The sequence below is a fragment of the Microchirus variegatus genome (assembly GCF_963457635.1).
Source record: "Microchirus variegatus genome assembly, chromosome: 14".
Classification (NCBI taxonomy): Eukaryota; Metazoa; Chordata; class Actinopteri; order Pleuronectiformes; family Soleidae; genus Microchirus; species Microchirus variegatus.
In genome coordinates, this window is record NC_139815.1 from 17,426,641 (window position 1) to 17,438,216 (window position 11,576).

Below are 11,576 nucleotides of genomic sequence, written 5' to 3' on the forward strand. Positions count from 1 at the left end.
AAATGTTTCTGATCCTTAACTCTGTGAAAAACCGGACTGAAGGAATCAGTTCCAGACAATGAATTCTTTAGTACATTAAAACATGTTGATAATTCAATTCAAATGGAGAGAATATGACTTAAAAGCATATCTGAAAATGAGAACTCCTCACGACAACTTGGTTTTTGATGACAAACAAACAACGGACTGTGCAACAGCAGTTGCAAGGAATGCATTTAATGACATTACAGAGAGGTGCCTGGAAGGATAGGTAAAATAGATAAATCAGTTAATGGACATTTAAAATTCAGGTCTAAGCTGCAGCTAAAGACGTTTCCTGCTCTGCTTGGAAAAGGGGCCCGTTTTATTGAGTGAATGAGAGCAGTAATCAGCTCTGAAGAGCACTTCTCACTCTGAGAACAAGCTGCATGAGACAGAACACAATCAACACAAGTGTTCACATGAAACTACAACAAATGAAGCCATGTCACTGGCTGGATGTGACGAAAGTATCAGTGAAAACTAAATTCAAAACTAAAAAACTATAATATCAGTTATAATCAGAGAAAACAAATATTTTGTGGTGTTGCGAAAATGTAAGCACAAACATTTAAGTGCAACAGACGAGAACTAAAATGAGCCTGTGCTGCTCTGTAATCACATCAGTCTAGATGTGAGCATCAGCACAGAGTCTGGTAACAAGCACATGACAAACCCGCACAGCAAGAGGAGTCAGCTAAAGCGCTCATCTTCTCTGCTCTTAGTGACACAGCATGTGATTGGCTTAGTCGGGCATCGCCACAGCTAATAAAAGTGGATGAGAAATGCATTAGTCCACACAGAGGCGGCCTGCTTCTGCTTGGGCCTCCTACAGCAGGCCGTGTAATTGACTAGAAAAAAAAATAGGTCCTTCAGTCACGGAGGACAAATAGCCTCTTAATAGAACACACACACAAACACACAGTGCAGCCTCTGTGTCTTCAGTGTGTGGTGCAAAAAAGAGAAGCCTGTCCGACACAAGTGTTGCTATTTCTGTTCACCACAAGGCTGAAAATATTCTATCATTAGAGAACCTAGCAGGGAAAGGAAATGCCACTGTGTCCACGTGGGCTCCATGGGCCCCGCAATCTACAGCATAGCTGACAGACAGGGTGGACAAGTGGTTAAAGACTTTAATGTTACTGGTGACAGGTTTTATTTTGTCAATTAGTGTCCCTTTAAAACAGTCACACAGGCAATATTTTACCAGAAATAAATAACTTAAAATGATTGGTTGATATGTGTGTACGTATAAAGCCTACTATGTAAATGTCAAATTATTTAAAGGTCCCATATTATACACAATTTTTTAATAACTAGTGCAGTGCCCGTAGGAAATATGTATTCCTATAGTGGGAGCTGAAAAAGTTTTTTCAGTTATGGTAATGCATGATAAGGAACGTAACGGCTAACATAATACAAACACTCTGCAACCTCATTAGGCACAACGCAAATGTGCCTAATGTTTTTTTCAGCTCACTGTCAAAGTGCATCAAGGCAAATGGATCATTTCCTGAATTTCAAAAATTAATTAAAATGATCCCTTAAGAGGTTTGCAAATATTTTCAACTGATCCTTGTTCAGGGCGATGCCCGCTATTATGATGGTAAATTTCAAGTCATTCCGAGATACTTTTTGTTTTTGACACTAAAGTCAGCTCACTGTCAAAGTGCATCAGGGCAAATGGATCATTTCATGAATTTCAAAAATTCATTAAAATTTCAGCGTTTGTCGTGTAGTAATGTGCGTTCGCTTGCTTGAGTGTTGTTTAACGCCTTATAGTATAGTCAAAATAGCAATTACACTGTAGGTGATTCATTTTCTACAGTTGTTTTACAACAACTCAATGGTTTTAGAGGCTCAACAGATGTAAAGAAGTATCTGAGAAAACCAGAGACAGGTGGTTGTAGATGTTGGTGGTTAACAGCCTTTGCATGGTAGAAACAATGAGCAAATGTAAACATGACGTAAGGCGGCAGAGCTAGCTAGAGGAGCTAAAATCTGAAATTCTGCAGTTTTGCATTCAAATACTCAAACCCTTGTGTCAAGTCACTAAATACAAATTGTGCAGTTTTTCATCATCTATGCTGAATTTTCCACAAAAATCCAAGGTCTGATGTTATTTTCTGTATTTGTCTGGATGTCTTGATTCCGCCACCTCTATCACTTAAGTAATAAGCTAAATTCAGCTCTCAAACACAATGCCAAAAACAACAAAACCTGACACACCCACCAACACTCGCAAACAAAAGTCATGCATCAACTTCAATTCATGTGGTCACATTTCTCTGGCGAGAAGACCAAGTGTATCTGATTAAATGGGGAGAAAATCCAGGGAATGTTTCCAGTTAGATTAAATTATGAGAAAGTGAAGCTTTAAATTCTCACGAATCAATAACAGACACCCAGCCAACCACTGCAGGGAATGATAACCAGTTTGTGGAGGGTTCGGAATAATTTTAGTGTCGATTAATGTTATGTTTAAAATAAACCTCTGCTATGTAATGCACAGGCTCAGTATCAAGCTTGTACATTTTAATTGCAGGATTGGCTGAGTTTTGAATCCTTTTGGTGTCCCAAAAGTCTGATCTAGCCATAGGGAGGTTATGTTCATATACATCTTTATCAGATTTACAGTAATCACAATATTATGTGTAAAAGATTGTGCAATTACCGGTCACTGTTCTCACTGAAATACAGTGAAACACACAGTATCTGTGGTGCCTCAGAGACTTTACAGTACGTCCAGCTTAAGTCCTAATTTGATCAAGTACGTGTGCTTTCACTTGGCCACACTGCTGCATCACAAGGCCACATATTGCATGGATATTTGCACATGGAGCATTGTCTTCCAACAGCACAATCGTAAGATTTGGATATAGCAGACTAACACAAAATTTGATCAAATTTCATGGAGATGATACATAAAGCAACCATTAAAACAAATTATAAGATTTATTGTCTCCTTCCAAGAAAGAATTTGCAGCAATGTGACAAGTAATGGACAGATCTTGATTATATTTTGTGTTATGACTAAAGGAAGAAATCATTTGATTTTGGTGGTGATTCAGACATGGATCTTGTTTCAGGATAAAATGACACTAAGCAGCTGAAAGCTTCCTCTAGTTGAATGTATCGATTGCTTTTTTTTACTCTTTTGACATCTGCTTAGGTCTCCGACAACTCTCAAGAGCTTTGTCACTTTGTTTGCCTGAAGTCTACACCGATTAGACAAGAAGGAAACAAAAAACAAATTAATAAAGTTCTGAAAGATAATAAAATACAGAAAGCACAGTGTTGAGGCGAGGTCCCAAGCAGCTTTGTCCATGGTTTCCATGGTGGCTCCACACATGTTTGGCCACATGGGCTTCCTGTGTGGGGCCCCATGATGTTACTGAAACAATATGACCTGCATAATTTGTCCACTTCAAGCCCAAGCCCACTTAGTACCCACTTAGTACCCACTTAGTACCCACTTAGTACCCAGGGAACCTGGAAAGCAGCTAGTACAACAATGAGTTGAGCTAAATGCAAATGTCAAAATGCTAACATTCTCACGGACAATGATAAGCCCATCACTGTGGTGTCATTAAAAAATCTCAAAAAAATCTGGTAAATAAGTGACACTTAACCATTCCACAGTAACATAATATTAATGAATATGGGAAACAATAGAGATGTGTAGAGTTAAGCCAGGCACTTCACACTAACCAATATCAGGATGTCTGTTAAGGAACAACTTACTGGAGATGGGAGTTCTTCCATCCCATATGCTCCCTGTGGTCTGAGCAGTCTGACAGGCTGACAGGGTAACTATGACCTGATTACCTGCCTCCTGAAGCCTATAATCACTAAAGCCAGCAGACAGGCCCTGTCGCTCCACTGACAGGGAAGATAATTGAAGGTGATGCTACACGCTGCTAGCCCAGCTAATGAAATATGAAAACAAAGAGCAGGGAGAACACAGCACAGGCACCAGAGATGCCTAAACAACACATCTACTGCCTTCCTGCCGAAACATTGAGGACTTAAAGTCTCTAAAAGACCATTATCCTTCGTTTATACTCACTTACAAGTCTACACCGTAGCTTATATAGTGACTGACATTAGACGAAAGGTGGACTACGCCATGGAAAAGTCGCCAATCCATCATCATTTTGTTATTTTACAGACAATTCCCAACCTACAAATAATTGTGACGCTCATGGTTTGGTTGGTTTGCACATTTGCTTTGTGTTTTACGGTAGATATGGAGGCAACTGGAAGCCATGCACTAGTATGCAGTAGTGTATGTGTGTGTGTGTATAAGTACATGTTGTTACCCGTTCTGGTGCTCATTAAAGTGACACAGTGCAGCATTACACAACAATGTCTCCAAGATTATTGTGATGATAAATGAACTTACAACAGCGTGAGAAGGGTCTGCAATCACCTCTATTGGCACTGTGTAACTTCTGGTTTCGGGTTCAAACGACAACACTCTAATTCACAGCATGCGTTAATCGAACAACGAAGCAAACAAAATGACAATGTTACACTGGTGGAACTAGTCATTGAGTGGATGTCATAGCAGAGGCAGCACAGAAACCAAAGAGGGTTAAAAAGAAAGATAGAATAAGAGGCTGGACAAGGAAGCATATTGGTCCGGCTTTCACTCACTGGGTTTTTGTTTCTAATATCTTGAAAAGTAAGTGCATTTCTATGTTCTATGTATGTACGTAAGTGCACTACTCATATATATGTCCATGCAGAAATATTACATATTACAATTTTAAAGCAATCACACCATACGTGTGCATGCATAGTGTATTCAGTTTATCCCAGTGAAATCCTTCTAAAAGTTACTTGATGGATCTTTGGTGCATTTAGTGCAAAAAGTGTTTGCATGACTGAGATAGATAGATAGATAGATAGATAGATAGATAGATAGATAGATAGATAGATAGATAGATAGATAGATAGATAGATAGATAGATAGATAGATAGATACAACAGTTTAGTTTAGGTTAACTGTCAATTCTAGCAACAGATCATCTACTTGAATAAGTTCATATTCTCATTCTATTTTCAGAATAAAAGCACTGCACTCAATATGAAATGTAAAACATCTGCCATCATCTGCTGGGCCACATAGTGATACTGGAGGGCCAGTTTTTGCCCACGGCCCCACAATTGCTGACCACTGACTTAAACTATTCCTTTAAATATAAGACATAGGAAAATAGAATCAAACTATAGCTGTGCTGCTCTATTGTACTCTAATGTACTCTACTGTCTCACTTTCAACAGCAACCACACTGGTATGTGTCCCTTAAGTTCCAGATAAACACTTAACACTGTTTCCCTTTAACTGCAGATTCCTTTAACGACATTCAAAGCAACAATGTTGTAAAGAGACAGAGTTAAGTATTATAAAGCTCTTTGTACATTCCACATGTACAGTCCACGTACTGTACACACACACACACACACACACACACACACACACACAATCACAACACAAACAAGTGAACGCCAGCGGTTGTTCAACACACACACACACACACACACACACACACACACAGAACCAGCTGGGCCGTTTGTGTTGAAGTCTAATGAGGAAACAACTGTGCGAGGACAACAGTTTGTTGACAACAATACAAAAACATGTTGACGATAAGATCACGTCGTGGACTGTTGGAGTGTTGTGTCTCCTCCCTGTCAGGCTGCTGTACAAGCGCAGACACTACACTTCCTCCTCGTCCTCCTCCTCCTCCTCCTCTCACACTGTACTAAATGTATACATATGTATATAAATATAAACATATACAACAACATACACACTCACCGGTTTGTTTGCTCTGTCCTCCACTTCCTCCTCCTGCTGCTTCTGCTCTTCACGACGATATTAGTCTGTTCAGCCCGACAACAGAGAGAGGACAGGTCGTCCGTTATGTTTGAGAAACTGACACAAAGTCACAGTAAGCAGCGCAGCTGAGGCTCCGCCCACCGGGGAGGGAGCGACAGACAGAGCGAGCGAGAGCAAAGAAACTTAGTAATAATCTTTTTTTTTTTTTAAATGTATTCAATTTAATTATTAAATTAATTCTCCATCAGAATCATGATAATTCTGAGAAGTACTCAAAGTTTAGATATGAGCACACTGTGAGTAGGCAAAGCTAAAAACATGTTATTTCTATGGTAAATAAATATGTTATACCACTGTCCCATTCAATGTAGATACAACAAATGTCCTAACTGATGGACAAGGTGCATTGATTTTGGAAATATGACTTATATGCGATATGTCTATAATTTACAGCAGGGGTCTCAAACTGGCGGCCCCCCCAATCGATTACATGCGGCCTCCCACTTATTGTCATGTTGTATTGTCAAACATGGCCCAACGACCTCACCGTCTTTTACACAGTGTGTAGCTGAGGCACAGCTGCCTGCGAGGAATAGATAGAATATAATATATATTTGCTAGCAATGTTATTTATAACAGTAATAATAAGACATTTGGTCATGATTATCCAATTATCAAAGGTGCCATATGTAAGAATGTGGCCAAAAACAGTTACTACATTCAAATTCAAAATACTGAGGTCTTTTAGGTTTCGTTTTTGACATAACTGGCAACCCGTGGTTGCTCGGCAGCTGAGACTCTACTGACTGCAATGATTGGTAGACGGCGGTAGGTGGCGCCACATGCCAAAAGATGATTTCAAAACATAAACATGATTTACAGTCTGCAAAATGTAGCCACGAATGGCAGTGGCCAAAACGACTCCTGGCACAAATTTTAATCCCAGTTGTCCACACTTATTATTATAATTTATGTAATTTAACCCTTTGAGGTACTACTCAACCATTTGGTCGACCACACTTTAAGTCACTATATCTCATTGAAAAATGCATCAAGCTGATCTCACTAACACTTAATGTGACTTGTTCTGAATGTTGTGCAAGCAGGATTTATTATGAACCGTTTGGTAGAGGTCTGTATCTGAAATATTGTCAGGTCTAATTAAATTTTTTTTAATTATATATAGATAGATAGATAGATAGATAGATAGATAGATAGATAGATAGATAGATAGATAGATAGATAGATAGATAGATAGATAGATAGATAGATAGATAGAGATGTTCGTTGCTGTTATCATAAGTAAATAAAATAAAATATAAGAAATGCAAAGAAATAATTTTTCCTTTGCTTTTTTTCTTGGTGTGTACCATAAAGGGTTAAAATAAATGTCTGTTTTCATTAATAAATTAATGTTGCATCATAAATAGTATTATTATGTATACGTGTGATATCATGATGCAATATTGTGGACAGCCAGTCCCCTCTTAACCACAATAGATGCACATTGACCCCCAGGTCATTTGAGTTTGAGACCCCTCATTTGCAGTGTATTAAGGTTTCTGTGAGAAGACGACCAGAGATAAATAATAAAATAATCCGTGCTGTGAACTCTCTGATCATCACATTATATCATCATGATCATCAAGTGTTGAAACTTCTCAGACTTCTCAGCTGGCAGAACACAGCACAGCATGTGAGTTGCCTTCCAACCCAAACCACTAGAACAGTATAACTGAACTATTGATACTTTATTTGCCTGGAGGAAGTAGAAGAACTCTCACGATTGTGAGGCTCAACAGGTTTGAGATCTTCAAGGACCTCGGAGCAGTTTACTCTCCATTCGTTCCTAACTGTTCCACTGGTGCTGCGTGGACACAAGGAGAAGCATTGTCTCACCGAAATGAAGATGATATAATTTTCTGTTATGTAAAAAAAATTTATATAAACACATTAATTCAAGCAGTGGAACTGATTAATAGATGGTGAAACGGTGTAATTGTCTTTCTGTTACACATTAGTCACCATTTTCTCCTCCCTGGGAACTCTCTCTACCACTTCATCCAACTTACTCCAGAACTCCTCTTTCTCTTCTAACTGGCAACCAACTTTTCTTTTTCGAGCTTCAAACTCTGAATGAATTTGTCTGACACTCGTGTCACTCTTGACATATCATCCCTTTCAAGATAACCTCTACCCCCCATTTCGCTTTCTAACCAAACCATGGGAGAAGAGTTTGCGTTTGCACCTCTGATGCTCCTGGCCTTGCTTCCCTTCCACCTTGTCTCTTGGACAATGGACACACACGATCTATCTACCTTCCTTAGTCCCTACATTTAAGGTCCCTACTCTCATTTCCACACTTCTACCCTTCACAATTTCCATCGGCACCCTGTTGGTCAAGAGCACAAATGGTGGACATGGTTAACAGTGATCTGCATATTTGATTTATCAAATCAAGTCAAGTGAAGTGCATCATAAAATGGCTTTAGAGCACAGGTGTCAAACTGGCGGCCCGCGGGCCATATGCGGCCCCCCAATTGATGACATGCGCCCCCCCCCCCATTTAATATCATGTTATAATGAAAACATGGCCCACGACCTCACCGTCTTAAACGAAGTTTAACCGCCAGTGAGGTGACAGAATATAATATAATATTTTTCTGTTAGCAATGTTAGCAAACCCTTGCCATTTTGGCAAATTTCGACGATTCGCTATGATACAGGAAGTGCCCTATAACTTCGGCACAGATTGGGTTCCACCAAATTTCCCAAAACTTGGGGTGAGACCATGGCCTCAACTCAACAGGAAGTCGGCCTTTTTGTATTTTGGTGCCCATTTTGGCAATTTGCACCCTACGTAAATGAGCTAGACCAGGGGTTCTCAAAGATTTGATACCTGAGGGCCAATTTAGGAACCCAACATTGGACTAAGGGCCGCCAAAGGAAAAAAAAGAAAAAAAAAACAGAAAGAAATCCCATTTGTAATAATTTTAATGACCAGATTGTAGTGGTAGAGTTTACACTTATTGGTCTGTATCCATTAATGTCCAATAAACATTTAACAAGCTTAGTACCTCCTGGATTAAAACTATCAACTGTAATTCATTGCGGGCCGCCAGAAATGTTTCTGTGGGCCCCCATTGGCCCCCGGGCCGCACTTTGAGAACCAATGAGCTAGACACATGGACACAAGTTTTTTGGGGGTTTTTTTCCCCCACTTTTTGTTCTCTAGGCCGGCCCCCTATTGACCACACTAGACGCTCATTGGCCCCCAGGTCATTTGACTTTGACACCCCTGCTTTAGAGTTTGTACAGCAAGTGAGGAAAAACACTACAAAAAACCCTTGTACATGGACAAAAAAAAAAGAAATGGAGAAACCTCAGGGAGAGCCACAGAGGAGCGATCCTTCTGCCTGGACGGACAGATGTGCAGTAGGTGGTGGTGTCGTCTCATCCAGGGTGTGACACGGCGCGTTATCGCCATTTGGGATTAGTTGCAGCTCCTCATGTGACCCTTGGAAAAGGACAGGGCGTGGATGAAGGATGGATGAGGATAATATTAACGCTAGCAGTAATGAGCATATGATAGATAGTAATCGTTATAGTTGTAATTGCAAAAGCTCTATCTAACGCAAACCTCCCTATTTATTTGGGCTTGGGACCCAGTACTTGGTTTGCAATTTTTAATCCAGCATTCAATCCAACACATTTGTTCTCAGGAAGCAGAGCAGTCAGTGTTTAGTCGATACACAAGTTTGTGGATGTGTCGTGTAAATCAGAATTGTGACGCTGTGATAAAAGCCCAAGGGCTTGTAAACACAAGTGGGAAACATGCTCAGATAAAGTATGGTGAACAGATATTGGCAGATAAACTGAGCCTTGCACAGTTCATACATATAAAAGTGTTGTAATCCCAAAATTACATGCATAAAATATTTAATGTTTTTGAAATGACCAAATATATTCCAAACTTTGGGGAAGATTCTCAGTCATCCAGGTCACGTGCCACAAAGAAATGCTTCTTCAGACTTCATCAGAAAGTTACAAAAAGCTGAGGTGTGACTAAAATCAAACATCCACAAACCCAACGCACTAAAAAGTGTCATTTCCCCTCTGTGACCTCTACCAAGGTCATTTTTAACATTCAGTCTTCAAATGAGAACTGGTTTGCACTCATAAGCTTGGATGTGATGTGAAGAAAGAGAGCATTTTCATGTTATTGACCAAATCCAGGAAAGTAATAAAACAGTTATTTTTAGTTCATATGTTTTCACTTACAACCAACATGTTTGAATGCAGTGGGGAGAAATATACTATGGGCATATGGAAAATATTTTCATGGATGGCTTTTCACCAGTGCATGGCTCGGTTATTCTTAATCTCCTCCCTTTAATGTAAACATTTGAGGCAAAAATCAGATTACAGAGGGGAACATTCCATTATTTGATTATCTTTCCCCAGCTGTAGCAGAGAGCTCCACGGCCTCAGTCTGTGGAGCATTCACGTTTTTAAAAAAAAGAAGGTAAGTTTGTCCAGACTCTGCAGATAATACAAACATATCTTACGTTTGAAGTCATTCTATCACTGCAGTGTCATGCTGATGCCACCATGTGTCCCACAGCCAGATGACAACTGAAACACAGAGAGAGTTTAGACAAAGATCAAACTGGATAAACCTGTATGTATGTTTTTATTTATTCATTCATACTTGTTACTTACCCTGGGCCAGTTTTTGACTCTCATTCACAGTCAGGAAAAGGTGTATTTTAAGTAAGTAAGTACGCAAATTCATTTTATACATAGTGCTTCACACGGTGATACAAGTAAAATACATACAATATTGGTAGTTTAAACAACCAATAAAACCCTAGTATAATTAAAGCCTGATTAAAATGAAACGTTTTTAACTGCTTTTTTAAAGCAACAACAGTGTACATGCAGTGAAGGGGAAAAGGGAGAGCATTCCAGAGTGTAGGTGCTACTGCTTCAAAGGTTCACCTTGCGTCTTAAAGCAACATCTGACCTGCTGACCTCACACTGCGAGCCAGGGTGTGAAGCTGTAGCAGGTCAGAGATGTAAGGAGGAGTTTGACCATTCAATGCTCTCAAAGTTAGCGCCCTTTTTTGAGGTCCAGTTAAAAGCCTTACAGCAGAGTTCTGGACGACCTAAATGCAGTCAAGTGCCTTCTTATTTATTCTGGACTGTTGTGGGTAAAAGCATCATCCAGTGAGTTTTCCCTCACATCGTTTTTGTTTTTATTATTATGGCCCAAACACAAAGACCTATTGGAATTCTTGACATTTCATTTTTTCTTCTGAAAGGATCGCATTTTTGAGGCACTAACCGTAACGCAAATCTGAACTGCCGAAAAATATTTTATAAAATAAGGGGAATGCGTAAAAGTTGCACAAAATGGATCAGTGGCGCCCCCAAAGGTGAAACACGGTAGGACAAAACTGAAACTAAGTGGCACCAATTTTCACGAACTTGGTAGAAACATGTCTCAGCCCAAGATGAACAAAAAAGTTCACTGGGACCATGGCCTTAACTCAATAGGAAGTCAACTAAGTCAAGAGTATAGTGCCACCTGCTGGCAGCACGGCAGCTGCATGGGCCCAAACAATGCTTGTTTGCAGCTTTAGCTCAGGTTCGAGCCTATTGTTCTTTTAGGTATTACAATTATTTTTCTGTCAAGGAGATTATGTTT

The 11,576-nt window shown here is 39.6% G+C and overlaps 1 protein-coding gene across 1 annotated transcript in view; it reads right to left on the reverse strand.

Moving 5' to 3' along the window:
• The window catches only part of LOC310936667 (myocyte-specific enhancer factor 2A-like), a 40,709-nt gene extending 34,842 nt beyond the window's left edge, over positions 1–5,867 (reverse strand). The window contains exon 1 of the mRNA XM_083900775.1: positions 5,846–5,867. The gene's annotated coding sequence lies outside the window, so the exon portion shown is untranslated. The remainder of the gene's footprint in view (positions 1–5,845) is intronic.
• Positions 5,868–11,576: the final 5,709 nt, after the last annotated feature.